The sequence below is a fragment of the Notamacropus eugenii genome, chromosome 6 (assembly GCF_028372415.1).
Source record: "Notamacropus eugenii isolate mMacEug1 chromosome 6, mMacEug1.pri_v2, whole genome shotgun sequence".
Classification (NCBI taxonomy): domain Eukaryota; kingdom Metazoa; phylum Chordata; class Mammalia; order Diprotodontia; family Macropodidae; genus Notamacropus; species Notamacropus eugenii.
The window spans coordinates 113,840,055-113,859,902 of NC_092877.1; the positions used below are offsets into that span (position 1 = coordinate 113,840,055).

General features: G+C 35.5%; 1 long non-coding RNA gene across 1 annotated transcript in view; it reads left to right on the plus strand.

Annotated features, from left to right (window-relative positions):
• The window catches only part of LOC140510566 (uncharacterized), a 146,973-nt gene extending 128,648 nt beyond the window's left edge, over positions 1 to 18,325 (plus strand). The window contains exon 4 of the long non-coding RNA XR_011969288.1: positions 17,220 to 18,325. This is a non-coding gene — a long non-coding RNA (uncharacterized lncRNA). The remainder of the gene's footprint in view (positions 1 to 17,219) is intronic.
• Positions 18,326 to 19,848: the final 1,523 nt, after the last annotated feature.

Below are 19,848 nucleotides of genomic sequence, written 5' to 3' on the forward strand. Positions count from 1 at the left end.
TAGGAAGGCATCATGGAGAATCTGATTTATCTTTTTTAAAATATGGTGATATGATTTTTATCCCGACCTGTGATTTCATCAGTGTGGAGAACTCCCAAAGGAAGAATTTCCCCCTCTGATGATCAGCACTTCATCTGTAACTGCATTATGCCATATTATTCTCCTTGATGCAATCTATAATCCAGCCAAACCAGCCTATTTGCTATTCTCAGCCATCATCTTTGCACTGGCTGTCCTTCCTCCTCTGGGTATTCTCCCTCTTTGTAATAATTGTAGCTTATACTGTTGCCCAAATAAAATGAGACTTGCATTTATGTACCTCTTAATATGCTCAAACCTCCAGTAGAAAGTGAATTCTTCAGAGGCAGGCATTTTTGTCTTTGTATTCCCAGTATCTAGTAGAGTGTCTAGGATGTAGTGGACCCTTAATGAATGCTTTTAGAATTGAATTCAGTTAGAGAGTTGAGCGAGGGCACTGAGAAGTTAAATGGTTTGTCCGATGGTCATGCAACTGGTATGAGTGTCAAAAGTAGGACTTGAATCCAGTTTTCCTTGGCTCTAATTCCAACCCATTTTTTAAAAATGAGAAACATCTTTGAAAAGACTCCTGTCAGATTCAGTGGAAAGCAGCAGTTGTTAATTAACTCTCTTCATTTAATTTTAAGTTAAATAGTCTTATCAAGAGATGGGAAAACAAAAGCCTGGAGCAAGGTAATAGTGACACTTGGTGTATCTCTTTCCAAAAAAATAAAAACTCCTCAGGGTCAAGGAGGAAGGTACTGGATGATAAGTTTGCAGATGATATGTTAATTGTAGTTGAAGGCAAACCCTTACAGTAAAATTCTAAAATCAGTCAACAAACATTCATTAAGCATTATGATAGCTGTTGAGAATACAGGAAAACAAACACAAAAACAGTCTCTGCCTTCAAAGAATTTCCATTCTATTAGAGAAAATGATATGTTTTTTATAACCTAAATAAATACAAAATACATACAAAGTAATGGGGAGACTGGCAAGTAAGGGGGTATTAAGACGAATCTTTTTTAGGAGGTAACAATTAAACTTTGAAGGCAATTAAAATTTTAAGAGGCAGGGTGAGGGAAGCATTCAAGGGATGGGGGACAGGCCATGATAAAGCAACAGGGGATGGAATGTCCTGTATGACAGTAGGCAGGAATATGGAATGACCCAAAAGCTTAAAAAGACCAACTGCAGCCAGGCTTTAAATACTAAGCGAAAGAATTGGATTTTATCTCAAAGGCAAGGAGCCACTGACACTTTCTGACATGTTCTTTTGAAATATTAATTTGACAGCTTTGTGGAGGATGAATTAGATTGGGAAAAGACTGCATATAAAGATATCTATGATGAAACCATTGCATTCACCCTGTCAAGAGGTGATTTGGGTCTGTGCTAGAGTAGTACCATGTGTGTAAAAAGAAGGGGATAAATGGGAGAGATATGGCAATAGAATGAACAAGATTGTCAATTAATTGACTATGGAGAATGAAGGACAGGAAATAATGCAAGGAAAATAATTCTTAGGGTGTGGATCTGGGTAACTGGAAGGATTATGGTGTCTTTAGGAGAAATAGCATAGTTAGGAAGAAGGATGTTTGACAATAAAGAAATTATTTTTGAAGTTTTTGCTTGATTTCTCAGATTTCTTCAAAATACATACATCGGAAGAATTAGCTGATAGGCTATGTAGGCAAAGATGCAAAATATCATCTAATAATAATTAGTAACAGTAGTGATTAGTAAAGATTAAAACAAACTGCAATAATGTGGCCCTTACATTTAACATGGAAAACATGTCAGAGTACACAGTTCCTTTCTTATGGCATAGCAGATAATAGCTTAAAGGTTATCAGAGAGAAATGGAAGGGAAAGAATTGTAGTCTTAAGCATGAGATGAGGTCTTTGAAGAAGACAGTTTACGTGTTCTTGGTAGTGATGGCAGAAAGTGTCCTGGAGTGAACATAAAAATCTTAAAGCTCTAAGGGATCCCAGAGGTCATCTTATCCTATCTCCCATTTGATGCAAGAAAAAGCAATAATTCCAATAAATACATAGACAAATAATATATTTAAATAACATCACAAATACATGATATGTACATATTTGATATGTATTGATAGGTATCAGCATTTTGTTAGTTCTGTCATCATAAATAGACATATTTCATGAATATATGAAATAAATACATATTTTACATGTACATATGTATATCTATAGATATACATTTCAATATTTCAATAGATCTGTCATCCTGGACCATCTTATGTGACATTCATTTCTTGCCATAAATCTGCCCAAAGGCAATCTGGATGTGCTAAGGGACTTTTATGCAGATCCTGTAACATTCTGTGAATCGTAGTAAAGCACATGCACTTTTCATCAAAAATCTCTTGCTCATTTTTTCCCAGTTATACATTTTAGAATTACATGATTGTATGTCTTAAATTTATTTTGTCTATATAGAACCCATTGTTTTACCCTCTGTTCTTCACATGATATGCATGCAAATACGTATGTGTGTAGAATCCTAGATGAAATTTAACATATTACCTTAGTCTCTCAGTTTTGTGTTATCCACAAATGTGATTAAAATACTTCAGTGTGTTCATATACTTCACTCCATTTCATAGATGCCACTCCACCAAAGTATTACTTTGATGCTTCTGAATACCACGCTGGTGTTTCTAGGTATCCTTGTGTAGCAACAATGTGATATTCACAGTGCCTACATTGGTCATGAATATCCAGGGGCAGTTCTGAATTGCGAAATGCAACAGACTTTTCACATGGAAGACAAAACCAAAACATTTATTCAGACACCAGAAAGCCAAATCCATCATAGTAAGAAAGATATCTACATACAATAACAATGCACAGGGCAACATTATCGCCAAGTCTTCTCACTGCTAGGTCCTTCTCACATACAAAAAACCCATAGTCAGTTGCCTGCTTCCTCCCTCCGTCAGTTATGACTACTCTCTCTCTCTCTCTTTCTCTAATTTCCTCTCAGCTGTGCTCTAGTTGTGCCTTTTCCAGTTCCACCCTTCAGCAAAGGTGAACTTGCTCCATCCATTCAGCAAATTCCTCCCACCACAGGCTCCATGTGACTCAGACTTCCCTGTGACCCAGGCAGGTCACATGGACCTATTAATGAATTGGAAAAATCTTCCCATTTAAATTACCATTACACCTTGTTCTGCCTGCAGGGTACAGGGTCCATCTAGCTAGTTCTCCTAAACTAGAAGAAAGGGTTTTGAGTATAACAATATAGTAATACAGTAGATTTTTTCCCCACCTTTTTGGTGGGAAAAGTGCCTATAGTAATGAAATCACAGAGCCTTGAAATATTAAAATGTATGATCTTGCAATTTCTTGAGAAAAATGTGGAGTGAGATGGAACTAAAGGCAAAGCATATAGCATGATAAAAGAAAGAGGTACTTTAATTTGAATTATAAATTTGTCAAATTGACAAAAAATGCTTTAACAACTTGAAAATAATTCCTTTTACCCAACTGAGTACTGATTGAGAAGCCTCTATTTAGGAAGTACATTAGAATAATTTTAAACACACATCCTCATGTTTTAGACTTTGTACGGCATACTGTCGCTTAGGAAACATTACTGGATTAATTTACTTCAGTTACATTAATTTATTTCAATTAATATATACTTGCTTCAACTATACCCCCTTTACCAAAGCAGCATAGTTTGTAGATTCTTGCTAATGTTGGTAAAAATTTATTCATGTAAGCTTTGTGGTTAATTTGCATATGTAAATTTAAGTTTTGAATAGTTTAGAAATAGAAGAATCTCAAGACTAGATGCTTTAAACAACATCAGCCACAGCAACAACAGTAACTTTAAATTACAACTGAGGATAATTTTACTTATTCATAAGAGCCTAGTCAGATTTTATCTGAACTTGATTTTATAGACCTCTTCACTTGGCTGCCTATTTCTCCTTGTAAAGCTTTTGGATACTGTTTTATGTTTCCAAATAGACTGTTGTCTAGGAGACATTTGCTGAGTTCCTTCTGGTTTGTATAGTTGGTTATAAATGTAGAAACACTTAATGCTTTAAGGGTTATAATTGCCTCATCAATGAAATATCTGGTTTATATACATGCATATAAATGAGGTTTTATGAACAGGTTTGTTGGTATAACTATTTGCTAAGAGAAAAAGTCATTTGAATTGTGCATCTTTCTATAGCCACATCTGTTAGCGATGTTTACTTGATTGGGAGAACCAATGAAAGAAACGTGATACGTTCTGGGGCATTTGAGAGCCTTTTCTATAGGCAGAAATTAGTACTAACAATAATGGAAAAGAGTGAAGCCATGATGATTATCAATATAAATATTGAATAGCAGTGTATATCTCAAGATATTCTGTCCACTAGCTGAGTGCTGGTTACTCTTTTTCTTGGAAAAGTTATACGTATATCAAGACAATAAAATTCAGATTAGCATAACTAGGCTAATTTTCATTGTATTCTTCAGCATTATTTGCTGCCCCAGTTTCAGTTACAAGTTCTGATTCTTCACTAGCCATGATCCCAGAGTGGCGCAGCATCTTCTGATCAACATTCTGTATCATAAACTTCTTCACTAGCCATGATCCCAGAGTGGTGCAGCATCTTCTGATCAACATTCTGTATCATAAACCATTTTAATAGGAGGAAATCTGGGACCAAAATCAACAGGTAGCTTAGCCATGCTATATTTCACAGCCTCAGTCTCTCTCCTGAACTCATTCCAAATATTCTTTCCATTTTCTTATGCCTAAATATAGATGTTTCCCCTGTAGGATATACTAGCCACTATCCCATTACTTGGTTATTTTAAATGCCTGGGAAGAAGTTCACTTGCAATTTTTTGCTACTTGATTCACCTGTTTCTCCTTTACTTGACTCTGAGGAATATCTCAGGCATGAGATGCTTCATCACTGGAAGGAACCGAATACTAAGAAGATAAAAAATTATTTTGTTCATTTCATAGAACCAAAGAATTTTAGATCTGTCCTTGGATAATTAGTCTAAGCACATAGTCTGATAGAGGAAACTATGACACCTCTATAGCATCTTTTATAAGCCATGATGTGATTTGTCAACATATAGTAATACACATCTTTTATCAAATTTTTAAGAAAGTATATATTATAGTGCCATGAAAACATCAAAACCTTGTTACCTCAGGGCACAATAAGAACTCACGTTTATATAGCATCTTAAAATTTGAAATGCATTTTACCTCATTCCTATTTGATTTTCACCACAACCTTTTGAGGTAAGTAGACAAGCACTTATTCAATGCTTGCTAATCCAGGTAGCTCTATGCTTCCACTAGAAGATGCAAACCAAGATTTTTAAGTCAAAAGAATGCATCAATTAATGAATGTTTATTAACTGCTAACTGTGTGCCAGAAAGTATGTATGTCTTGGATGTGGGTGGAGGAGAGGAGGATGAGAAGGCTGCAGAAAGGCAGATGGAAAAATGTTCATATTCCCTGGTAGGTCACTAGATATTATTTACGGAATACTTGCAATCAGTTTTCCTCTTCACATAAAGGATTTATGAAATATCAGAAGATTCTTTCAATGCCACCATTTTGCCATCTACTAGAAGAAATGTTAAAAAACTATTAGAGCTATGATATCTTTTTGGTTTTATTTTGTATTTCTTTCTGGCATTGGTTCTTTTGTCTCATCATGGGTAGCTAGGTGGCACAGTGGAAAGAGTGCGAGGCCTGGAGTAAGGAAGACTTACTATAAGTTCAAATCTGGCCTCAGACATTTACTAGTTATATGACACTGGGCAAGTCACTTAAACTTATTTGCCTCAGTTTCCTCATCTATGAAATGAGCTACAAAAAGAAATGGCAAACTACTCCAGTATTTTTGCCAAGAAAATCCCAAATAGAGTCATGAAGAATTGGGCATGACTGAAAAAGCTACACAACAAAAAAACCCTAAACATCATGGTCATTCAAACATTTTTGGAATGTAGCATAGCCACATTTTATAGGATGATATAAAGCACATGGCCTTTAGTCTACTTGCACGAGGGCAGAGAACCATATCACCAAAAATATTGTAGAAACTTCTGACAACTGTCAGTAGTATGGATTCTGGGAAGACACCTACATGGCAATTCAGAAGCAAGCTCCTATAATAACTGACACACCCATTTTTAAATGACTATCAAAAACATATTCCAAATGAAATAGATATTTACACTCTCCATTTAAAAAAATCTATTATGAGTTAACTGAATATTAAGAGTTGACTGCATAAGCAATAGTATTTTCCAAATGTATGCAATAGAACAATCTGAAACCTTTACTGATAAGTCATAGTTTGTTGACTGAGCATGTGACTTATCAGTCAATCAGTTAATCAAAAACAAGCATGTATTAAGTACCTCCTGTGTGCCAAGAATTAAACTAGGCTCTGAGAATAAAATAGATAGAATGAGATAATCTCTACTCACAAAGACACATATTTCAATGGGAGAGACAACCGGTATGTGGTAAAAGCTTAAAATTGAACTATGACCTTTGGGACACTTTTAGTATGGTCAGAATAAATAACTTTGTAATTTTAGGAGTTTAAAACTGCACAAAGACTTTGGGAATATCTCATATGAGTACGTGATGAATAAATAAAGGAGAATAAATACAAAACAGTTAAATACAAGGTAGTTTGAGATGGAAGGCACTAGCAGATGGGACCAGTAAAGGCTTTACATACAAGATGGTGTTTGAGCTGTGTCTTGAAGGAAGAGAGGGACTCTGAATGGAGTTGAAACAAAAGTACATTTCTGGTATGAGAGACAGCCAGTGCAAGAAATGGAAAGAGAGGATGGATTTGACAATTGTCAAATGGATTGATTTTGTGAAGAAGGAAAGAAGACTAGGTTGACTGTATCACAGAATGAAGGAAGGCTTGTAATATCTGATGAGACTGGAAAGATAGGTTGGGTCAGAAGAGTTTATATTTGATCCTAGAGACAACAGGTAACCAATGGAGGTTATTAAATAGGAGATTGACATGATCATATCTGTTATTAAGAAGGAACATTTTGACAGCAGTATGTAGGATGAATTGGTGTGTTGTGGGGGCACTTGAGGTAGGGAGAAAAATTGGGATACTGCTATAACCAGGTGAGAATTGATGATTGTCTGAATTAAAATGGAGGTCATGTAAATAGAGAAAAGATTTCGGATGTTAGTGATGTGTTGTGGAGGCAGAAATGACAAGATTTTGCAACTAATTGGATATGTGGGATGAGGGAGAGTGAGGAGTCCAGTTAACATCTGAAGTTACTCCCTGTCCAATCTGTTTCTATTTATGACTCTTCAAACTTTTTCCATATAATATCAATCTGGAATAAAATCTTGTTACTTTTCAGGCTGAGTACTACATATTTCTGTTCTGTTCCTCAAAGCAGCCGGTCTCATCCTTCTCTTCTCTCCTAAAGCAACATACACCACTCCTCCCCACCATCTCTCAACAAAAATCTTCATTTGGTATTTTGCTGAAAAAAGAGTGCTTATCCATTGTGAGCTCCTTTTATCCAATTCTATGTATCAGATCTCCTCAATATCATCTCTTACTATGTACTGTTTTGCTCTACTCTCTAAAAAAGGGGGGTATTTCTTTTAAGACTAACAACTCTACTTGTGTCTTTGATCCTATCCCTTCCTATTTTCTTTGAGAACTCACTTCTCTAGTCTTCAATCCATTAAACAATCATAGATCTAAACCTGGAAGAGACCTGAGATGCATGTTGGCCACCTGCCTTCTTTTACAGATGAGGAAAATGAAACTCAGGAATTGACTTGTCTAAATGACTTGTCTATGATCATAGGTGGAAAGCATCAGAAGTGCTATTTAGCCTAAGCCCCTTGACTCCAGAATTAATGTATAGTTTACCAACATTTATCCACTAGCTCATTCTCATCTACCTAGAATCGTGCCCAGATCTTTGCTTATCCTTAATAAAACCATGGCACTATTATTCCCTTAAGCTACTTCCCTACATCTTTCCTCCATCTCAGTGCTAAAGTCTAATGAAAGACTGTCTACTCTTATTCCCATCCTCCTCCCATATGTTCCACAACCTCTTAGAGTTTGATTGTGGACCTCATCACTCAACTGAGTCTTTTTTTCTTTCTCCATTAATCTCAGTTGTAAAACTGGATGACCTTTTCTCAATGTTTACCCTTCTTGACCTTTCTGTGGCATTTGACACTTTGACTTCCCCCATATACTCAATGCAGCTGCTATAAGTGAATTGGTACGAGAAGCCTCCAAAGGAGAGGAACTGCAGCCTGCTGGATAATGTGCCCCTGTGATCTGAAATTGGCTGGATACCACTTTAGTTGCATAGATTAAGGAACTTCTGAATAGCTTGCCATATATCTGAAAAGATGTGAAGAGAAGAAAAGGTTAACTTTAAGATAATATTATCTTTCTTTCCCTCAGAGTGCTAAAATGATGAAATTCACTGGTAAAACCAATAAATTATTGAAATCAGAGTGCTGTGGACTCTGGACTATATCCTTTTTTTCATTGAGAACACCTCCCTCCTCCCATCTCCAAGCCCTAACATTTCCCACCTATGTTGGGAAGCCTGCTTCAACTTAGAAACAAAGCTGAACCAATTGATCTCAATCTGAAATTTTAGGAAATTGGTCATTTAAAAAGTTTTCAATAAAAGGCATTTATTCACCTCTTGATGCAAACCTTTGAATGTTAACGTCAAAGAAGGATAGGATGAAGGTGAAGATGGAGGAGGATTTAATTTAAAGATAAAATAAATATTCTATCTGTGAAGATAAAGGGAATCAGTTTCTATATGGGCATGTGAGTACGTTAGGTATGAAAATTTTGTAGCGGTTCCAATGAAGCCAGGGTGCCAGTAAATAAAATGTTATATGCTATGGCTGGAACGTGGCAATGCTTCATTTCCGTAGCGATGCCCACTTCATGGTGAGCATTAAGAACCCAGCTTGAGCTGAAGTTTGAGCATAGCTAGTATCAGCAAAACTGTGAAAGTAGAAGGGGATTCAGTTTTGAATGAGAGGCTAGGGACAGAATATAGGAAAGGAAAGTGATGAATTTGAAAAATAAATTCAGTTTATATTTGTATGACAAGAAAGTCTTAGAATAAAATGCAGTTTTTCTTCATCGCTAGTGTGGCTTACTGCCCATACAAACACAAAGCAATGTAATGAAAGCAAGCACCACTACTCACCCTATTTCCCAAACTAGAAGAAATGTAACACACACACAAAGAAGCACCTGGGGATTCTGTAGACTAACACCCAGCATGAGAATGCAATTTGGCAAGCAAACTTGTGAAAGTGACAAAGCAGAATCATGATCAAACACTGTGCTTTAAAAAATGCCTTTGCACATTTCATTTTGAGAGAAAGAGAAAACTAATGCTGCAAACTACATACCTCCTGCCATAGCTACAGATCACGAAGAGAGAAATACCTCCTTGCAAAGCTCCATGTCAAAACTGGGGAAAGTCAAGGTTAGAGGCTAGAATGAGACATTACTGTGTGTTATCTCTTAAAATAGCCCCCACCCCCAGCATGCTGGCACTCTATTACAATCATTCCACAGTCCTTGTGTATTTCTATGATTCATGTACTTAATATCATCCAAAGGCATATGGAAAAAATAGCAATGGCTTCTATAAGCCTTGTTTAAATATCTGAAATATTAGGCAATATTTTATGCAAAAAAGCCCAAAACAACAAGAACTGAATTTTTGGTAGGTACTTGCCATGACAGAATGGTACAAGCTCATAGAGATCTGAAGGAGATTTCTTTGGTTCACACTCTACTTTCCTGAGAATATTTTCACTGTTGTTATTGTTTTTTAAGTTGTAATGAGGTGGCACTTACTGAAGTGCCATTGCCAGTCATTTTTCAGCCATCACCCCATTTGAGGTTTTCTTAGCAAAGATACTGGAGATGCTTGCTGTTTCCTTCTGCAGCTCATTTTACAGTTGAGAAAACTGAGGTAAGCAATATTAAATGACTGGCCAGTCATATAGCTACTAAGGAAAAGAGGTCAGATTTGAACTCAATTCTTCCTAAATTGAGGCCTGACAACTTTATCTACCATGTCAAATAGCCTATGAAATGCTGTATAGAATGATTAGTTTTTAAGCTGGGAGCCAAAACCTAAAGTAAGACTTTTGTGACACCCTGCAAAGTATTTCAGGACATCTATAAAATCTTAAAAACGCACAAAGACTTTTTTTGCACTCTGTATTTCAAACCCCAAAGAACATTTAACACATAAAATGGGCATTTTTTCTTATTATTTACCTACCAATTCAGTAACTTAACATTTGCCTGCTTGTCTCTCCCCATCTTCCTGCCATCCTCTGACAGATGTCATCCCCAAATCCATCCGGGTTGCTTGGTTTCTCACATGGCTTGGGTGGGATGGAAGCAGGGATGCACTGGTAAATATTGAACAAGTGATTCTCTGAAGAAAAAAATGTATTCATAACACACATAAGTTTAATCTTTATTATCAATATTTTCTCCATCATTGCGTGAAGTCTAGACAATGAACATAAAATAAACCAAATCTTGATTTGTACCATTTGCTGATTCCTGAGGTATAAGCACTTGCACTGAAAAATTCACAAATAACTCTTCTGAACTTGTTTAAGTTGGTTCTAGCACATTCCTGGAGGGAAGTTACCTATCCTATTCCTTCCAGTGAGTTAGAGGACCACCAGGCATCACTATTTTCCCTGCTTCTATGACCTACAGACCCCTGACAATATCATCTGATCTTAGTTAAGGGTATATAGACATTGCCATCTACCCCAGGCTATTCCATTCACCCTGAAGCTGAATGTGTGTGTGTGTATGCATATGTACGTGTGTATAATGTATGTGTATATATGTACACACACTCACTCAGAGTAGAAGCTCCTTGAGAGAAGATACCAGCTAGCTTTTTTTTTTATATTTGTATCCTCATTGCTTAACAAAGATCTAAGTGTTCCTTTCATTCATTTACTGATTACTCGCCTAGTTTTATTTTGGTTTAGGCAATGGCAAAAATGAGACTCCCCACATTTGCATTCCTTTCTCCCCATTCTACTCAGAGGACTAAGAGTTATTAATGTAGATAAGTGCTGGTATATTCTGATCCTGTGCCATGGAGAAACTGCATATCGTCATCATTTCAGGGTTAAAAGCATGTATCTGTAATGTGTATTGCCAGCTCTGACTATAAAAATAGCAGCTCAGATGCAGCTTTAGGCTAAGTTGAGGCTTTGCAGTTGAATGGGACTTAGTTATTTTTAGACAAGGGTTTAAAAAAATACCTGAGCTCTCAGAATTGGACAGTAACAATGGGAAATTCACTCGTGTTGTTTAACTTTGCCATACATTAGTGCTGGGGCTCTCTTTCCCTTACACTGCATTCCTCCATCAGTATTTATCTATGCCATTTCCCTTGTATTATTTTGACCTTTTTTATTTGGCTGTTTGTAAATATTTTATCTTTGCATATAGGTATATATGGCTTTCAATGAGATTGTAACTTCCTCCATTAAGGGAACTATGTTTTCCTTATATTTTCCATCTACCCATATCATTTAGAAGAATGTTTATAGTTCAAGAGTAAAGACTGTTGATTGTCTGACTGGCATCCTCCTATTGGATCAACCAGAGGTCTGATATTTTGATTTCAAAATCTTATTTCTACTAAATCAGAGTGAAAATAAATGCCAGGCAATGTATGGCTCTCATTAGATATCATATATCACACCTAAAGAGCTTCCCTGGGAAAACGGATAAAAAATAAATTGGGTAAATGAGACCCACAACAGATACTTGAGGTAGGTCACATGGAAGTAAATTTGAATAAATGGAGCTTTTAATTCCTCTTGAGGAAGTTCATGATCATAGTGAATTTCAAATGATCTATTCTGCCAGGTCTCAAACTCATTCCATATTTATTTATTTTTATACTAAAGTATTTTGGAATATATGATTTTTATTCAAGTATATAGCACAGACTAGATGAATCCTGACCTCTTTCAACTCTTAGATTTTCTTTTTTAAAAAAATTAATTTATTTTATACTTAAATACAAAATAGGAAAAGAAAGCATTGCCGTGTGCACAGCAGAACATAAGAAGATTCAAAATATATAGCTATAAATTTCCATTTCAAGAGAGTTTATATTACAAATAGTACATATTGTATTCAGAGCTGTCCATCTTTTTCTTTACATCCTTGTAAGTTTTCTTTTGTTCTTTGCAGGTTTTACTTTGTTCTTTTCCCCCTCTTTCTTCTCCTCCATCCCCAAGAAGGCTGCAAATAAGAGTGGATGTGTATTTATATGTATAAATATGTGTATGCACATTTATACATGCATTTATATGCTTACACACAGATATACATATACATACATATACAGGTACACACACATACACATACATATACTTAGATATCTATAATCATACACATATGTAGACAAATACGTTCATATGCTCAGTCTGAGATCATGATTACTACACCTGTCTGCTTTTTTTCCCTAATAAATTCTACTCCTGATGATTATTTTATGTTTGTGTGCTCTCATTTTCTATTCCTCTTGACTCTTCTACTTGCCTCTACAAGCTATTTTGCCCTCTTATTACTTCCTACCCCACCGTCCAAACATCCATCCCTTATCCTCCCCTCCTTTCTTTTTAACCTCTTGTTTCTTTTATAATTTAGAGGACTTTTGTAGCCTTTCTAATATTTATGCTATTCCTTCTTTATCCCGTTCCTATTAACCTAGACACCCTTCTGTCCCCCACCATCCTATTCCCTCACCCTCTTATTTCTTTATAAATTTGGAAATCATTTATTCCCTTCTAAATATATAAATTGTCCTTTCTTTAACCAAGTTCTGATGTGAGTTCCCTCTAAAAATCCCTCCCTTATCTACTCCCCACTCCTTATCCCCTAGCCTTTTCTTTCTTTCAGATTAGAAGATTTTTATACTATTGTTTCCTCTTTAACACACTCCCAATGAGAGTAGAGTTCTAAAGCTACCAACTCTCTTACCTCATTTGATTCCTGTGTCAATTCTTCCTCTCACATCTCATTTATATAAGATAATTACTCTTTTTACCTTTTCCTACAGGTTTTATTTTTTAGAATCACTTCTTACTCAGGCTTACCCCTTCTTTCAAACTAACCAATTACTAATAGCAATCTTAGGCATATATTTTACATTTCCTCGTTTAAAAAGTAAACATTCTGTCCTTTGAGTCTCTTGTAATTCGTCTTTGATGAGTACCTTATATTTCTCTTGGATCTTGCATGTCAAATTTTCTATTAATTTCAGTGTTCTTTTTTTTGGCAACCAAATGCTGAAAATCTGGCAATTGATCAAATGTCTTTTTTTTATTTTCCATCCAGGATTATGCTTGATTTTGCTCAACATATATTTTGTGATCACAACCCAAGTTCTTTGCTCTTTGGTGTTCCAAGTGTTCCAAGACCTGCAGTCTTTTAGTGTCATTGTTACTAGGTCTTCTATGATTCTAATTGTGGCTTCATCATATTTGAATTGTTGTTTGTTTTTTTTTCTTTTTACTAGAAATATCCTTGAGCTGAGGGAACTTAACTATGATATTCTTGCAGGTTTTTCTCTCGTGGGATCTCTTTCTGGTGGTAATTGGGGATTTTTTTCTATTTCTACTTTCTCTTTTTGTTCTAATGTTTCAGGACTTTTTTCTTTAATTATTTCTTGTATTATTGTATTGAAATTCTTTTTTTTTTTAATGTAGCTTTCAGGTAGTCCAATTATTCTTAGATTTTCTCTTCCTGATCTGTTTTCCAGATCAATTGTTTTTTTTCTTATGAGATGTTTCACATTCTCTTCTATTTTGTTTTATTACTTCTTGTTCTCTTAAAATTTCATTGACTTCCCTTTGCTTCCTTTTCCCAATTCTAATTTTCAAAAAGTCCTTTTCTTCCTTGAAATTCTGGATTTCCTTTTCCAGTTGGTTGACTTTCTTTTCATAATCTCATTTTTCTTGGGATGTTCTGATTTAAAAAAAATAATTCCTCAATCTCTCTCATTTGATTTTTGAAGTCTTTTAAAAATTCTTCTATGAATGATTTCTGGGCAAGTGACCATTTGATGTTACTCTTTGAGGTAGGAGTAACTTTTTTTCCCTTCAATATCCTCCTCTAAAGATGAATTCCAGTCTTCTCTATTCCTGTAATAGCATTCTGTTGTTGGGTTATTTTTCCTTTGCCTGATCATTAAAAAAATATAGCAGCATATTATTGTCATTAAATCTAGTCCTGAGGCATAAGGGATGTTGCCTCTGGCTTCAGATGCTCCTTTAGTTCTCCCCTCTGTCCTAGAATCAAAACTAAGAGGTCTGCCTTCCTGGAAATGCCCATAGCCAGCTGAATCTCCACTCTACTGCTTCTGAAATCACCAGTCATGTGCTGGTTCCTTTTTGTCCAGGACTATGAGTCTCGTCAGCACAGCTGGGCCTGGCATCCTTTATCAGCAGAGCTTCCCTCAATCTTCCCCAGCCCAGTTGCCTGACACCCCATACTGTCCAGGGGCTGAGAATTCCTGTGTCTGGGAACTTGGCTACTTCCCAACCCAGCTATCCCATTGATATGTTTATACTTCACAGGGACCAAACCTTGGTCCTGGGATTTTTCTTTGGATCTTCTCCAGTTGCCAGGAAAACCACTGTTCTGCCCCAACTATTGCTTATTTTTGCCCCTCTCTGCTCATTCTGAGGTGCTATTTTACTTTGTTTGTGGAGAAAATTTTGGGGGTTTGGAATTTTCTGATCCTCCACCATCTTCCTAGAATTCTCTCAACTCTTTGATTTGCTAAAAATATCTAGTTTAATTGGGCAGTTATTCAACATTGTATGTGGACAATATACCAATAGGTACAAAGTACTACAGGGAAGATTGTTTCCTTTTGCAGTGTTGAGTTTTAATACAGTATTATGTTTTATCCCTCGAGAATATTAAATTCAAATAAGGGTCCCAGAGGCAAGAGAGCTATGGATTTTACCCCCTTATTTTGCATCCCAAATGACAGCATGTCATTTAACTGTGTGGTTTGCACAGAAGATGGATGATAATTCAATGAAATGAAAGAAATATTTCAGTGAACAGAAGGCAATGCTGATAAATTGTTGGGTTTTAGGAATAACAAAAAGACTCTGAATAAATGAATGTTCAGAGACAAAACAAATATAGTAGAATGTTTATAATGTTCTATATACAGATAGAGATGATAAGGAAAGCATATGTAGTGAGATTTCTTCAGTGGAAATAATCAAATTAGTAGAATATACAGATTTAAGTTTAGATAACTTACTGATATTTTGGATATACATCTTCAGATTTTGGAAGTTATTCTCATACTTAGGAAAGATAAACTATGTCCCTATGTTGGTTCTATCATTTTTCAAATACTGAAGGCTAATTTTAGATCTAACTCATGTAATAAGAAGTCACTTACTAAATAAAAATAGGTATCTTCATGGTAAGGAAATAAACTCAAATGGCAAATATTGAATATCTATACATGTATTTACATCAAATTTCAGAGATGCCACTGAAAACCTTTTTTTTTGGCCCATCACCAGTCGGTATTAATTGGAATGACAAGGGGATATCACGGAATCTCATCAAAGAACTTAACTGTGTCAATCTCCGTTTCTAAAAGTTACAGTGAACTTGGCACCTCATCTTTTCACTCAGTGTTTTAGAGACTTAGGATAATAGAAAAGAAATAATGGACTGGATAGAATAATTTGGGAAGAAATTGTGTTTGAAACCATTTTATCAAATAAATCACCCTCCATGGGAGAAAACAATACAGAAAGAGCTTGACTCTAGCAGTTGGATAAAGATAAATACTCAGAATGAGGCAAGTAGGGCTTAGGTAGATAATAGCTTGTCTATCAGGGGCAATGTTGCCAATTAATGCTAATAGAACCATATAGAATTTCACAGTATTGTGCCTAGGCATGCTGAGAATATTGTTAACATCACAGTGCTCATGTGTTATTAATATTAAAAGCTAGATAGAAAAGGTGGGGGAAAATGGGATCCAAGCTGCTCTATTACTGAAAGTAATTTTTTAATTGAGAATCACTTTTTAAAAGGTAGGTTCTGGAACAACAAGAAGTAAACTAACACTGAAATTAATGACACAAGCATTTTATTGATAAACTGAATTACAGACTCAGCAAAATATTGAACTCATCCAAGAGAAAAATATATTACTTATGTAGATAACAGCTTATGATCTCATTGTATTGGCTGTTCACTGATAACATGTAATGATATGTATCATGGTATTTATCTAGAAGAATCATATTACCCTATTTTAGAATGAAGCAGAAACTGAAGCATAGATATAGAAAATGAAAAACACTATCACTATTATCTCTTAGACGTAGATCTTAGAATGTTTTACATTATAGTTACAAGGTAGGTAAACAGTGCTATGAACACGATAGGAAAATGAAGTCTCTGGCTTTCTCAGAGAATTGAGAGCAATGATGAAAAGTACCAGAAATGACCTGCTGAAAGAGTTGTTGTTGTAGGGCAGCTAGGTAGTGCGGTGAAAAAGGTGTGGGTTTGGAGTCAGGATGTTTTAACTTCCTGAGTTCAAATCTGGTCTCAAATACTTACCACTTATGTGACCTTGGGCAAATCACTTTACCAAGAATGCTTCCATTTCCTCATCTGTAAAATGAGCTGGGGAAGGAAAAGGCAAACCACTCCAGTATCTTTGAGAAGAAAACCCTAAATGGGATCATAAGGAGTCAGACATGACTGAAAACTGACAGAACTACAAATGACATTTTCCTCTAACTTCTCTCCTTAAAAGAATAGCTAAGTACTAAATTCTTTTGTGCTAGATGAAGCTTCTTGTGGGAAAAAAATAGGTTCTTATTAATCTCTGCATCGCTCAGTGCTTGACACAGAATATTGCAAATAGCACTTAGTGTTTGTTGAGTAGAACTAAAGTGTGTGGCAAGTATGTGGACAATCCCGAGCTACCATAATTCATTTGTAGTTAGCATGTATGTGCAAAGGTTACATATAGTCTTTTAACAGATAATCATCAAGTGCTTCTGTTCTCATTTCAGTTGAAAAACAAAAGGAAACAAGATTTATTAAACCATCACCATGTGTGACACACTCTGCTTGGAACTGAGGATATGAAGATCCAACTAACAGACAAAAAAGTGTCCAAAATAAGCTTCTATTCAACTGGGGGCTATGATATGTAAACCGAAGGCAATACAATATAGTGAAATGAACTGAAACTAAATAGACAAAAGACTAAGTGCTTAATAAATGCTTGTTCCCTCCCTTTTTCCCCTGCACTACTTTTCCAGGCAAAACTGAAAGAACTTTTACTTTCAAGGAGCTCACCTTCTATTGGGGAGAATATACACATACATTATATATAGGTGTGTATATATCTATCTATATCTATATCTATAACTATCTATCTATCTATATATCTGTATACACACACACATACACTATAGTCATTACCTGCTGAACTCTGAACTCTTTTCTAAAATGAATTTCTCTTAACTGCCTTGTGCTCTATGAGCTAACCTTCCTCTTAAAATTCAGCTGTCACCTAATATGTCCATAAACTTGTTTTATATGGACTCAGGGCCTTATATTTCACTAAAAGAATAAACATTGAGAGGCATTATGGAAAAGAATCTGCTGTAATCTTATTCACACAAGTCCCTCTGTCCTATGGAAAGCAGTATACCTGCTCTTCTGGATAAAGGATTCTGAGAGATAATATGATTTTTGTCCCACGTCTTCCATCACACACCTGGTATCTCCCTGACTTCTTAACACTTCCAAATGGTTTTCTCCAGTGAAGACGTTTGTGGTCAGGTTCAGCTGTTCTTGTCATCTTTATCTTTAGCTGTATTTGCTTTTCATCATATGACATTGGTGACTGAGGTTTTAGAGTCTAAATGTGGTGGCTTCACTGTCATTGATGATGAGAATATTTGACTATAGAAATGCTGCAAAATCTGTCGTTTCATAGTTATACGTTCTTGGTTTATACTTCTCTTTCCAGTTCCAGCTATGAATGCTTTCTGGACAATCTGTTTAAGTTAGGTCTCATGCTCATTTTTCAGGCTTATTTTTGTCTTTGCTTTTGATTATTTGGGGCTGTGATAGTACAAGCCATTTCTCATCATTCATATTCTTTATCCTTTTCTGTTCTAATTTAATGGTAATGTTGATCTTGTTTTAAATATTTGTTATTCAGTCTTTCAATAAATAACTGGGCTGACTTCCACTGAAGTTGTTTTCTGCCTGTCAATATCTAGTCGTTATCATTTTGGTTATGTATCATCTTGTTTGATGATCACCTTGTTCAATATCTGTTGTTCTACTTCTCAAAGAGAGTAATAGTAATATAGAAGTGTGATGTTTGTAGTATCCTAAGATACTTTGGCTTTCTTCATTTCTCAACCTTGAACCATAGTTTTTTTCAAGATATTTTTGTTATACTACCCTTCCAAATGGTATCAAGGTATGTGTATCTCTCTCTCCACACACACACAATCACACACAGCCACACACATTCAATCTAGTAATCTATTTATCTTTACTATGTATAGATCATATATTGGCTTGGGTATTGGAGGATTTTGTCAAATTCTTCATTTAACTTTTCTATTTCTGTCTCGTCTACAACATATGTTGACCCATAAGGTATAATTGACTTCATTTCTGTCTACTTATTTAGGTTTATCAAGAGCACGACAAGGTGTGAAGACCAGATATCCTATGAAATAATATTTCTTGTTGCCTCTGGGTACAAGATGAATCCAACTCTACCAATTACTATTTTACCCCTCTGAGTAGAATTCTGTTTCAGTTCAATTCTTTGACAAATGCCATTTGCTTTCATTTGTTATAAGAATGTTAATTTGGGCATTGCTCAGCTCTTTCCTGGCCTGTGCACTCAACAGTTGTCAAACAGTTAAATGTTTAGAATATAAAAATTAAGTGCATTTTAGCACCCTTTTTCTTTTTCTTTCTTTTCCTTCCTTCCTTCTTTCCTTCCCTCTTTTTTTCCTTTTTTTTTTCTACTATAAGACCTTCACTAAGACTAAGGATGATTTTGTATATTTTTAAAATTTATTTTATGATTCATTATGTTCCACAAACAAATCACCTAGTGGCTATACCAAGGGTAGAGAACCTGTGGCCTCAAGGCCACATGTGGCCTTCTAGGTCCTTGGCTTTGGCTCTTTCACTGAGGCCAAGTTTTACAGAACAAATCCTTTAGTTAAGGTGATTTGTTCTGTGAAGTTTGGATTCAGTCTAATGGCCACACTTCAGGACCTAGAGGGTCACATTTGTCCTTGAAGGCTCAGGTTCATCACCCCTGGACTAATCTGTTGGTGAAGAAAATACCTATAATACACTGAATCTCATTACATTCAGCCAATTATTCCTGCCTAAATGACCACAAACCTTCAAGGAGTTTGTTATTTTTTTTAGAATGGTTTATTTAAGAAGTCAAGGAAAGTAACCCATTTTAATGACATTTTCAATATAATATAATTAATATAAAATTTTAAAATGTTTTGGTGTTTTAAGGTCAAGAATGACTCACCTCTGGAATATTTCAGATAGCCAGACTTTTGCTAAACCACTGCACATACTGCCTTAGGGGAAAGAGAAGTACAAGCAGTGGGAGCAGGTGCAAGGCTTTCAGTAACA